The following is a 10,852-nucleotide window of genomic DNA, read 5'->3' as shown; positions in this document are numbered from 1 at the left end:
TCTCTCTGCGTACAAGCAGAGGTGTCCGGGTCCCCGCACCACAAAGCCAGGGAGGGGAGGTCAAATTGAAGCAGGGCTTGCGTCGAATTTCCCTCCTCTTCATCAATCAGGCAATCTGCGCAGTCCTGTCTCTGTGGGAGATTAGGGGGCCACAGATTTTCCTGTGCTGGTTCTTGTTGTGTGGTTGTGCTTCCCAGAGAATTAGGCGCAGTCCGCATGGAGAGGGCTTGGTCAAATTTAAGGCATATTTTCTCTTCATACTCCTCCAGTAGTAGCTTAAGAGAAATGAGAAACTCCTCCATAGTCAGGAAATGTCAGCGATGAATGTGCAGCTTATTTCAAAAACTGCTACGCAGTCAGCGTCCAGGGATACCGGCTGGGGGGTTGATATGTAGGCCGTAACCTCCAACTAGTCTCCGGAATATTAGGGCTGCAGAGTAATGTGATTTATAGCTCAATTTAAGCAGAATTCCTTCCCCTTAAAGGGACAGTATACACTCATTTTCATATAACTGCATGTAATAGACACTACTATAAAGAATAAGATGCACAGATACTGATATAAAATCCAGTATAAAACTGTTTAAAAACTTACTTAGAAGCTGTCTCTGTTGAAAAGGTAGTTGGAAAGCCCACTGCAAGTGGCAAATAAGACACTCCCCCCCCTCCCCTTCTTTTGCATATGAAAAGACCCTTTACACAAACAGGAGCAAGCTGGAGAAGGTAGCTGACAGTATTCACATAAAACTTTGGGGCTTGGTTAGGAGTCTGAAAATCAGAGAAATGTTATTTAAAAATAAGCAAAACTATACATTTATTTATTTAAAAAAAAACTATGGGCTATATCAATAGATCATCTACAAAACATTTATGCAAAGAAAAAATGAGTGTATAATGTCCCTTTAAGAGTGTAAAGGTTTAAACAAATAATAAATCCAAATTTCAAGGATTTTTGTAAAAAGATCCTGCAGAGAGGAGCAGCACAAAATATTTCGACCTAAGATGGCCGCTGCCCGGAAGTTCCCCCATGATCAGCGTTTTCTTAATATATGAAGGCAGATACCTTCTGCCCCCAGCTGCAGTCTCCGCTGGGCAAAGTACTGTGTGAGGTAGTAACTAAGTCCAATTGGCACAAGGGGTTAAAGTCCTTTACAATGGTATGTGACTACTGAGGAAATTTTGAGGTAAAATATATGACTTTTTAGACTGTTCATGCAATATTTTCTAGTCAACTTTTTTTTACAGATATTCTGCATCACCTTAAAGTGATTCACCATTTAGGTAGCATGTTCCCTTAAAGAGACAGTCAACACAAAATGTGGAATTACATATTCCAATGTAATTATTAATGTTGTTTTAATCCTTCTTTAGCCCATGGTTAATGCATATCTAGTTTTTGTCAAAAATCAGTTACTTTGCAACCTCCGGGCGATTTGAAATGGCTGCCAGACCCCTCCTTTTCCTGAAATCATCCTTACTGAAGGCTCTGTTAAAAAGAATCATCTCCGGGTGCAAAGTAAATGATTTTTAACAAAAAATAGATATGCATTAACCATGGGCTAAAGCAGGAATAAAACAACATTAAAGTGACATAATACTGTAAAAAGCTGACAGGAAAATATCACCTGTGCATCTCTATGTAAAAAAGGAAGATATTTTACCTCATAACTTCCTCAGCTCAGCAGAGTAAGTTCTGCATAAAAAGTTATACTCAACTGCTGCTCAGCTGCAGGTAAAAAATAAATAAATGAAGAAATGAACAGCAGCCAATCAGCATATTACACAGGAATATGTCCAAAATGTTGTCCAAAGTTTGTGTTGACTGTCACTTTAAAGAGACATGAAACCCAACATTTTTGTTTCACGATTCAGCTAGAGCATGCAATTTCAAACAACTTTCTAATTTACTTCTATTATCAATTATTTTTCATTCTCTTGGTATCTTTTGTTAAAAAGTACTATATGGTAGCAGTTTTGCAAGAATGTTATCCATTTGCAAGAGTACTATTTCCTGCCATGTAGTGCTCCAGTGCCTACCCATGTATCTCTTCAACACAGAATATCATGGGAATGAAGCAAATTTGATAAAAGAAGTAAATTGGAAACTGTTTTTAAATGTTATGCTCTGTCTGAATCACAAAAGAACATTTTTGGGTTTCATATTCCTTTAAATGTAAATGATAAAAATGACCTGTTAGATTAGAGAAAAACAAACTGTTAAAGTGCTCATTGATAAATATAAGCAACTCACTTTAGGTTCCCAATGTAAAAAAGGTATATGCTATAAAATATTTGTATTTCTTTCATGTAATTAGCAAGAGTCCATGAGCTAGTGACGTATGGGATATACATTCCTACCAGGAGGGGCAAAGTTTCCCAAACCTCAAAATGCCTATAAATACACCCCCACCACACCCACAATTCAGTTTTACAAACTTTGCCTCCTATGGAGGTGGTAAAGTAAATTTGTGCTAAGATTTCTACGTTGACATGCGCTTCTCAGCATTTTGAAGCCCGATTCCGCTCAGAGTACAGCGAATGTCAGAGGGACGTGAAGGGAGTATCACTTATTGAATGCAATGGTTTTCCTCACGGGAGATCTATTTCATAGGTTCTCTGTTATCGGTCATAGAGATTCATCTCCTACCTCCCTTTTCAGATCGACGATATACTCTCATATTCCATTACCTCTACTGATAACTGTTTCAGTACTTGTTTGGCTATCTGCTATATGTGGATGGGTGTCTTTTGGTAAGTATGTTTTTTATTACTTAAGACACCCCAGCTATGGTCTGGCACTTTATGTATTAATATAAAGTTCTAAATATATGTATTGTACTTATATTTGCCATGAGTCAGGTTCATGTATTTCCTTTTTTGCAGACTGTCAGTTTCATATTTGGGGAAAATAAACATATTAAGAAATATTTTTCTTACCTGGGGTTTAGTCTTTTGTTTTCAAATTGACTACATTTTTCTTTGCAAATTGCGGGCAGAATTAGGCCCGCGGGTGCACCAAATACTAGACTTTATTGCGTCATTCTTGGCGCGAGAATTTTTTGGCACGAAAGTACGTCCGTTGACACAAGTTCGTCATTTCCGGCGTAGTTGACGCCGAGTTCCTTACACAGGGTTGCGTTGTTAGTGACGTGAGTGTGTCATTTCCGGACGTTGTTAGCACCCAAAAATTTTCAGTTATGTTGTGCGTCATACTTGGCGCCAAATTTTTTCATTATTTTATCACCCCATTGCTATTTGCCTCTTTCCTTTTTCTATGTCAGAGGGCTATGCTATTTGCATTTTTTTCACATTCCTGAAACTGTCATATAAGGAAATTGATAATTTTGCTTTATATGTTGTTTTTTATTTTACATTTTGCAAGATGTCACAATCTGATCCTGTCTCAGAAGTATCTGTTGGAACTTTGCTGCCTGATATCGGTTCTACCAAAGCTAAGTGCATTTTATTTCCGATTGTCATTTGTAAATAGTTGTCATGATAAACTTTTACATGCAGATAATGTGTCCATCAGTAATAGTGCATTGCCTGTTGCTGTTCCTTCAACTTTTAATGTACATGTTATACCTATGAATTTTAAGAATTTGTTACTGATTCTATTCAGAAGGCTTTGTCTGCTATTCTGCCTTCTAATTAATATAAAAGGTCTTTTAAAACTTCTCATAAGGTTGATGAAATTTAAAATGACCAACAACATAATGAATTATCCTCCTCTGATGAGGATCTATCTGATACAGAAGATCCTTCCTCAGATATTGACACTAACAAATCTACTTATTTATTTAAAAGAAGTATTTTAATTCTTTGTTTAAAGAAGTGTTAATTACTTTGGATATTAAGGAAACTAGTCCTCTTGATATTAGAACTAGTAAATTCTGTTTTTTAAAACCTCCTGTGGTTACTCCAGAGGTTTTTTCCTGTTCCTGATCTTATTTCTGATATGATTTCTAAGGAATGGAATAAGCTGGGTACTTCTTTTATTCTTTCTTCAAGGTTTAAAAAATTGTATCCTTTACCAGCAATTTTTATAGAGTTTTGGGAAAAGATCCCCAAAGTTGCTGGGGCTATTTCTACTCTTGCTGTACGTACCTCTATTCCTATGGAAGATAGTACTTAAGTTCCTTTAGATAGGAAATTTGAATCTTATCTAAGGAAAGCTTATTTATATTCAGGTCATCTTCTCAGGCCTGCAATTTCTTTGGCGGATGTTGCAGCTGCATCAACATTTTTGTTGAAGAATTTAGCGCAACAAGAATTGGATTCTGATCATTTCTGTTGCCATTTTTTGATATTATCAAGATTGATGTTAGATCTATGTCTTTAGCTATTTTTAGCTAGAAGAGCTTTGTGGCTTAAATCTTGGAATGCTAATATGACTTCTAAGTCTAGATTGCTATCTCCTCTTTCCAAGGTAAAAAGAGACCTAAGGGTAAATCTAAAGCTTCTAACCGTTTTTGTTCTTTTTGTCAAATAAGGAACAAAAACCTAATCCTTCCCTCAAGGAATCTGTTTCCAATTGGAAACTTTCATCAAATTGGAATAAATCCAAGCCATTTAAGAAACCAAAGCCAGCCCCTAAATCTGCATTAAGGTGCGGCCCTCATTCCAGCTCAGCTAGTAAGGGGCAGATTAAGGTTTTTTTCAAGGATGTTTGGATAAATTCTTTCCAAAATCAATGGTTTCAGAGTATTGTCTCTCAGGGGTAAGACCTCCTGTGAGAAGATTTTTTTTTTTTTACGCATCCCTACAAATCCAGTAAATGCTCAGACTTTCCTGAAGTGTGCTTCAGACCTGGAGTTTCATGGGTAATCATGCCAGTTCTTTTTCAGGAACAGGGTCTGGTTTTTTATTCAAATCTATTCATTGTCCCAAAGAAGGAAAATTCATTCAGACCAGTTCTGGATCTGAAAATTTTGAATCGTTATGTAAGAGTACCAATTTTCAAATGGTGACTTTAAGGACTATTCTGCCTTTTGTTCAACAAGGACATTTTATGTCTACAATAGACTTGCAGGATGTATACCTTAATATTCCGATTCATTCAGATCATTTCCAGTTCCTGAGATTCTCTTTTCTAGACAAGCATTACCCATTCGTTGCTCTTCCATTCGGCCTAGCAACCGCTCAAAGAATCTTTTCAAAGGTTCTAGGTGTCCTACTCTCTGTAATCTGAGAGCGGGGTATTGCAGTGTTTCCTTATTTGGACGATATCTTGGTACTCGCTCAGTCTTTACGTTCTGCAGAATCTCACACATATCAACTAGTGTTGTTTCTTCTCAAACATGGTTGGAGGATCAATTTACCAAAGAGTTTCTTGATTCCTCAGACAAGGGTCACTTTTTTTTTGCTTCCAGATAGATTCAGTGTCCATGACTCTGTCTCTAACAGACAAGAGACGTTTAAATTGGTTGCAGCCTGTTAGAACCTTCAGTCTCAGTCATTCCATTCAGTGGCTATGTGCATGGAAGTTTTAGGTCTCATGACTGCAGCATCGGACGCGATTCCCTTTGCTCGTTTTCACATGAGACCTCCCCAGCTTTGTATGCTGAACCAATGGTGCAGGGATTATACAAAGATATCACAATTAATATCCTTAAATACCAATGTTCGATACTCTCTGACTTGGTGGTCACTAGTGTTTAGTTCAAGGGGCTTCTTTTGTTCGTCTAACCTGGACTGTAATCACAACAGATGCAAGTCTTCCGGTTGGGGAGCTGTTTAGGGATCTCTGACAGCACAAGGGGTTTGGAAATCTCAAGAGGCGAGATTACCAATCAATATTTTAGAACTCCGTGCAGTTTTCAGAGTTCTTCAGTTCTCGCCTCTGTTGAAGAGAGAACCATTCATTTGTTTTCAGACAGACAATATCACAACAGTGGCATAAGTCAATCATCACGATGGGACTTACAGTCCCCAAGCTATTAAAGAAATATCTCGGATACTTGCTTAGGCGGAATCCAGCTCCTGTCTAATTTCTGCGGTTCATATCCCAGGTGTAGACAATTGGGAGGCGGATTATCTCAGCCATCAGACTTTATATCCGGGGGAGTGGTCTCTCCATCCAGATGTGTTTTCTCAGATTGTTCAGATGTGGGGTCTTCCAGAGATAGATCTGATGGCCTCTCATCTAAAAAAGATGCTTCCCAGATACATGTCCAGGGATTTTCAGGAGGAAGCAATGTATGCGATGACACTTCCTTGGTGTTATCAACCTGCTTATATTTTCCTGCCTCTAGTTCTCCTTCCAAGAGTGATCTCCAAAATCATCATGGAACAATTGTTTGTGTTGCTGGTGGCTCCAGCATGGCCTCACAGGTTTTGGTATGCGGATCTTGTTCGGATGTCCAATTGCCAACCTTGGCCACTTCGATTAAGGCCGGACTTACTGTCTCAAGATCTGTTTTTCCATCAGGATCTCAAATCATTAAATTTGAAGGTGTAGAAATTGAACGCCTAGTGCTAAGTCATAGAGGTTTCTCTGACTCAGTGATTATTACTATGTTACAAGCTTGTAAATCTGTCTCTAGAAAGATTTATTATTGAGTTTGGAAGACTTACATTTCATGGTGTTCTTCTCATAAATTTTCTTGGCATTCTTTTAGAATTCCTAGAATTTTACAGTTTCTTCAGGATGGTTTGAATAAGATTTTGTCTGCAAGTTCCTTGAAGGGACAAATCTCTGCTCTTTCTGTTTTATTTCACAGAAAGATTGCTAAACTTCCAGATATTCATTGTTTTGTACAGGCTTTGGTTCATATCAAGCCTGTCATTAAATCAATCTCTCCTCCTTGGAGTTTTAATTTGGTTTTGAATGCTTTTCAGGCTCTTCCGTTTGAGCCTATGCATTTTTTGGACATTAAACTACTTTCTTGGAAAGTGTTGTTCCTTTTGTCCATCTCTTCTACTAGAAGACTTTCTGATTTATCTGCTCTTTCTTATGAATCTCCTTTTCTGATATTTCATCAGGATAAGGCGGTTTTGCAGACTTCTTTTACATTTTTTCCTAAGGTTGTAAATTCTAACAACATTAGTAGAGAAATTGTTGTCCCTTCTTTGTGTCCTAATCCTAAGAATTCTTTGGAAAGATCCTTACATTCTTTGGATGTGGTGAGAGCTTTGAAATATTATATTGAAACTACTAAAATTTCAGGAAGACTTCTAGTCTATTTGTTATATTTTCTGGTTCTAGGAAAGGTCAGAAGGTTTCTGCCATTTCCTTGGCTTTTTGGTTAAGCTTTTGATTCACCAAGCTTATTTGGAGTCGGGTCAAGCCCCGCCTCAGAGAATTGTGGCTCATTCTACTAGATCAGTCTCCACTTCGTGGGCTTTTAAGAATGAAGCTTCAGTTGATCAGATTTGCAAAGCGGCAACTTGGTTCTCTTTACATACATTTACTAAATTCTTCTATTTTGATGTATTTGCTTCTTCAGAGGCAGTTTTTGGTAGAAAAATTCTTCAGGCAGCTGTTTCAGTTTGATTCTTCTGCTGATGTTTTTAAGTTTTTCTTTCCATTATAAGAATAAACGTATATTTTGGGTTGTGGATTATTTTTTCAGCGGAAATTTTTTATTTTTATCTATCCCTCTCTAGTGACTCTTGCGTGGAGTTCCACATCTTGGGTATTGAGATCCCATACGTCACTAGCTCATGGACTCTTGCCAATTACATGAAAGAAAACATAATTTATGTAAGAATTTACAAGATAAATTCATTTCTTTCATATTGGCAAGAGTCCATGAGTCCCACCCTTTTTATGGTCGTTATGATTTTTTTGTATAAGGCAGAATTATTTCCAAATTCCTTTGTTGATGCTTTTTACTCCTTTCTTTATCACCCCACTACTTGGCTATTCGTTAAACTGAATTGTGGGTGTGGTGAGGGGTGTTTTTATAGGCATTTTGAAGTTTGGGAAACTTTGCCCCTCCTGGTAGGAATGTATATCCCATACGTCACTAGCTCATGGACTCTTGCCAATATGAAAGAAATTAATTTATCTTGTAAATTCTTACATAAATTATGTTTTTCTACAGCTAAATGGAATTTTTAGAACTCAAAATTACATTTTTATGATTCAGGTAGAGTGTACAGTTAAAAAAAAATCCAATGTATTTCTATTAACAAATTGATGTCTTTCTCTTTATATCCTTTTTTAAAAACTAACGCCTAGAATTAGAGTTCTGCGTTAGCCGTCCAAACCAGCGTTAGGGGGTCCTAACACTGGTTTTGGCTGCCCGCTGGTATTTAGAGTTAGCCAGGAAAGGGTCTAACGCTCACTTTCCAGCCGCGACTTTTCCATACCGCAGATCCCCTTACGTCAATTGCGTATCCTATATTTTCAATGGGATCTTTCTAACGCCGGAATTTAGAGTCTTGGCTGAAGTGAGCGTTAGAACTCTAACGACAAAACTCCAGCCGCAGAAAAAAGTCAGGAGTTAAGAGCTTTCTGGGCTAACGCCGGTTCATAAAGCTCTTAACTACTGTGCTCTAAAGTACACTAACACCCATAAACTACCTATGTACCCCTAAACCGAGGTCCCCCCACATCGCCGCCACTCTAATAAAAATGTTTTAACCCCTAATCTGCCGACTGCACACCGCCGCAAACTACATTATCCCTATGTACCCCTAATCTGCTGCCCATAACATCGCCGACCCCTATATTATATTTATTAACCCCTAATCTGCCCCCCCCAACGTCGCCGCTACCTACCTACACTTATTAACCCCTAATCTGCCGACCGGACCTCGCCGCCACTATAATAAATGTATTAACCCCTAAACCGCCTCACTCCCGCCTCAAAAACCCTATAATAAATATTAACCCCTAATCTGCCCTCCCTAACATCGCCGACACCTAACTTCAAGTATTAACCCCTAATCTGCCGACCGGACCTCGCCGCTACTCTAATAAATGTATTAACCCCTAAAGCTAAGTCTAACCCTAACACTAACACCCCCCTAAGTTAAATATAATTTTTATCTAACGAAATAAATTAACTCTTATTAAATAAATTAATCCTATTTAAAGCTAAATACTTACCTGTAAAATAAACCCTAATATAGCTACAATATAATGAATAATTATAATGTAGCTATTTTAGGATTTATATTTATTTTACAGGCAACTTTGTATTTATTTTAACTAGGTACAATAGCTATTAAATAGTTAATAACTATTTAATAGCTACCTAGTTAAAATAATTACAAAATTACCTGTAAAATAAATCCTAACCTAAGTTACAATTAAACCTAACACTACACTATCAATAAATTAATTAACTAAACTATCTACAATTATCTACAATTAAATCAACTAAACTAAATTACAAAAAAAAAAGATTACAAGAATTTTAAACTAATTACACCTACTCTAAGCCCCCTAAAAAATAACAAAGCCCCCCAAAATAAAAAAAAATGTCCTACCCTATTCTAAAATAAAAATTTAACAGCTCTTTTACCTTACCAGCCCTTAAAAGGGCCTTTTGCGGGGCATGCTCCAAAGAAAACAGCTCTTTTGCATTTAAATAAACATACAATACCCCCCCAACATTACAACCCACCAACCACATACCCCTAATCTAACCCAAACACCCCTTAAAAAACCTAACACTAAGCCCCTAAAGATCTCCCTACCTTATCTTCACCACGCCGGGTATCACCGATCCGTCCAGAAGAGGGTCCGAAGTCTTCATCCTATCCGGCAAGAAGAGGACATCCGGACCGGTAGACATGTTCATCCAGGCGGCGTCTTCTATCTTCATCCATCCGGCGCGAAGCGGGACCATCTTGAAGCAGCCGAAGCGGATCCATCCTCTTCTTCCAGCGACTCCCGATGAATGAAGGTTCCTTTAAGTGACGTCATCCAAGATGGCGTCCCTCGAATTCCAATTGGCTGATAGGATTCTATCAGCCAATTGGAATTAAGGTAGGAAAAATCTGATTGGCTGATTCAATCAGCCAATCAGATTCAAGTTCAATCGGATTGGCTGATCCAATCAGCCAATCAGATTGAGCTTGCATTCTATTGGCTGTTCCGCGTCGGCTGCTTCAAGATGGTCCCGCTCCGCGACGGATGGATGAAGATAGAAGACGCTGCCTGGATGAACATGTCTACTGGTCCGGATGTCCTCTTCTTGCCGGATAGGATGAAGACTTCGGACCCTCTTCTGGACCTCTTCTTGCAGGATAGGATAAAGACTTCGGACCCTCTTCTGGACGGATCGGTGATACCCGGCGTGGTGAAGATAAGGTAGGGAGATCTTCAGGGGCTTAGTGTTAGGTTTTTTAAGGGGTATTTAGGTTAGATTAGAGGTATGTGGGTGGTGGGTTGTAATGTTGGGGGGGGGGGTATTGTATGTTTTTTTTACAGGCAAAAGAGCTGTTTTCTTTGGGGCATGCCCCGCAAAAGGCCCTTTTAAGGGCTGGTAAGGTAATAGAGCTGTTACATTTTTATTTTAGAATAGGGTAGGGCATTTTTTTTATTTTGGTAGGCTTTGTTATTTTTTTAGGGGGCTTAGAGTAGGTGTAATTAGTTTAAAATTCTTGTAATCTTTTTTTATTTTTTGTAATTTAGTGTTTTTTTTTTTTTGTAATTTAGTTTAGTTGATTTAATTGTAGATAATTGTAGATAGTTTAGTTAATTAATTTATTGATAGTGTAGTGTTAGGTTTAATTGTAACTTAGGTTAGGATTTATTTTACAGGTAATTTTGTAATTATTTTAACTAGGTAGCTATTAAATAGTTATTAACTATTTAATAGCTATTGTACCTAGTTAAAATAAATACAAAGTTGCCTGTAAAATAAATATAAATCCTAAAATAGCTACAATATAA

The sequence above is a fragment of the Bombina bombina genome, chromosome 5 (assembly GCF_027579735.1).
Source record: "Bombina bombina isolate aBomBom1 chromosome 5, aBomBom1.pri, whole genome shotgun sequence".
In the NCBI taxonomy this organism is placed as follows: Eukaryota; Metazoa; Chordata; class Amphibia; order Anura; family Bombinatoridae; genus Bombina; species Bombina bombina.
The sequence above is the reverse complement of the archived record's forward strand: the minus strand, read 5'-3'. Positions refer to the sequence as shown.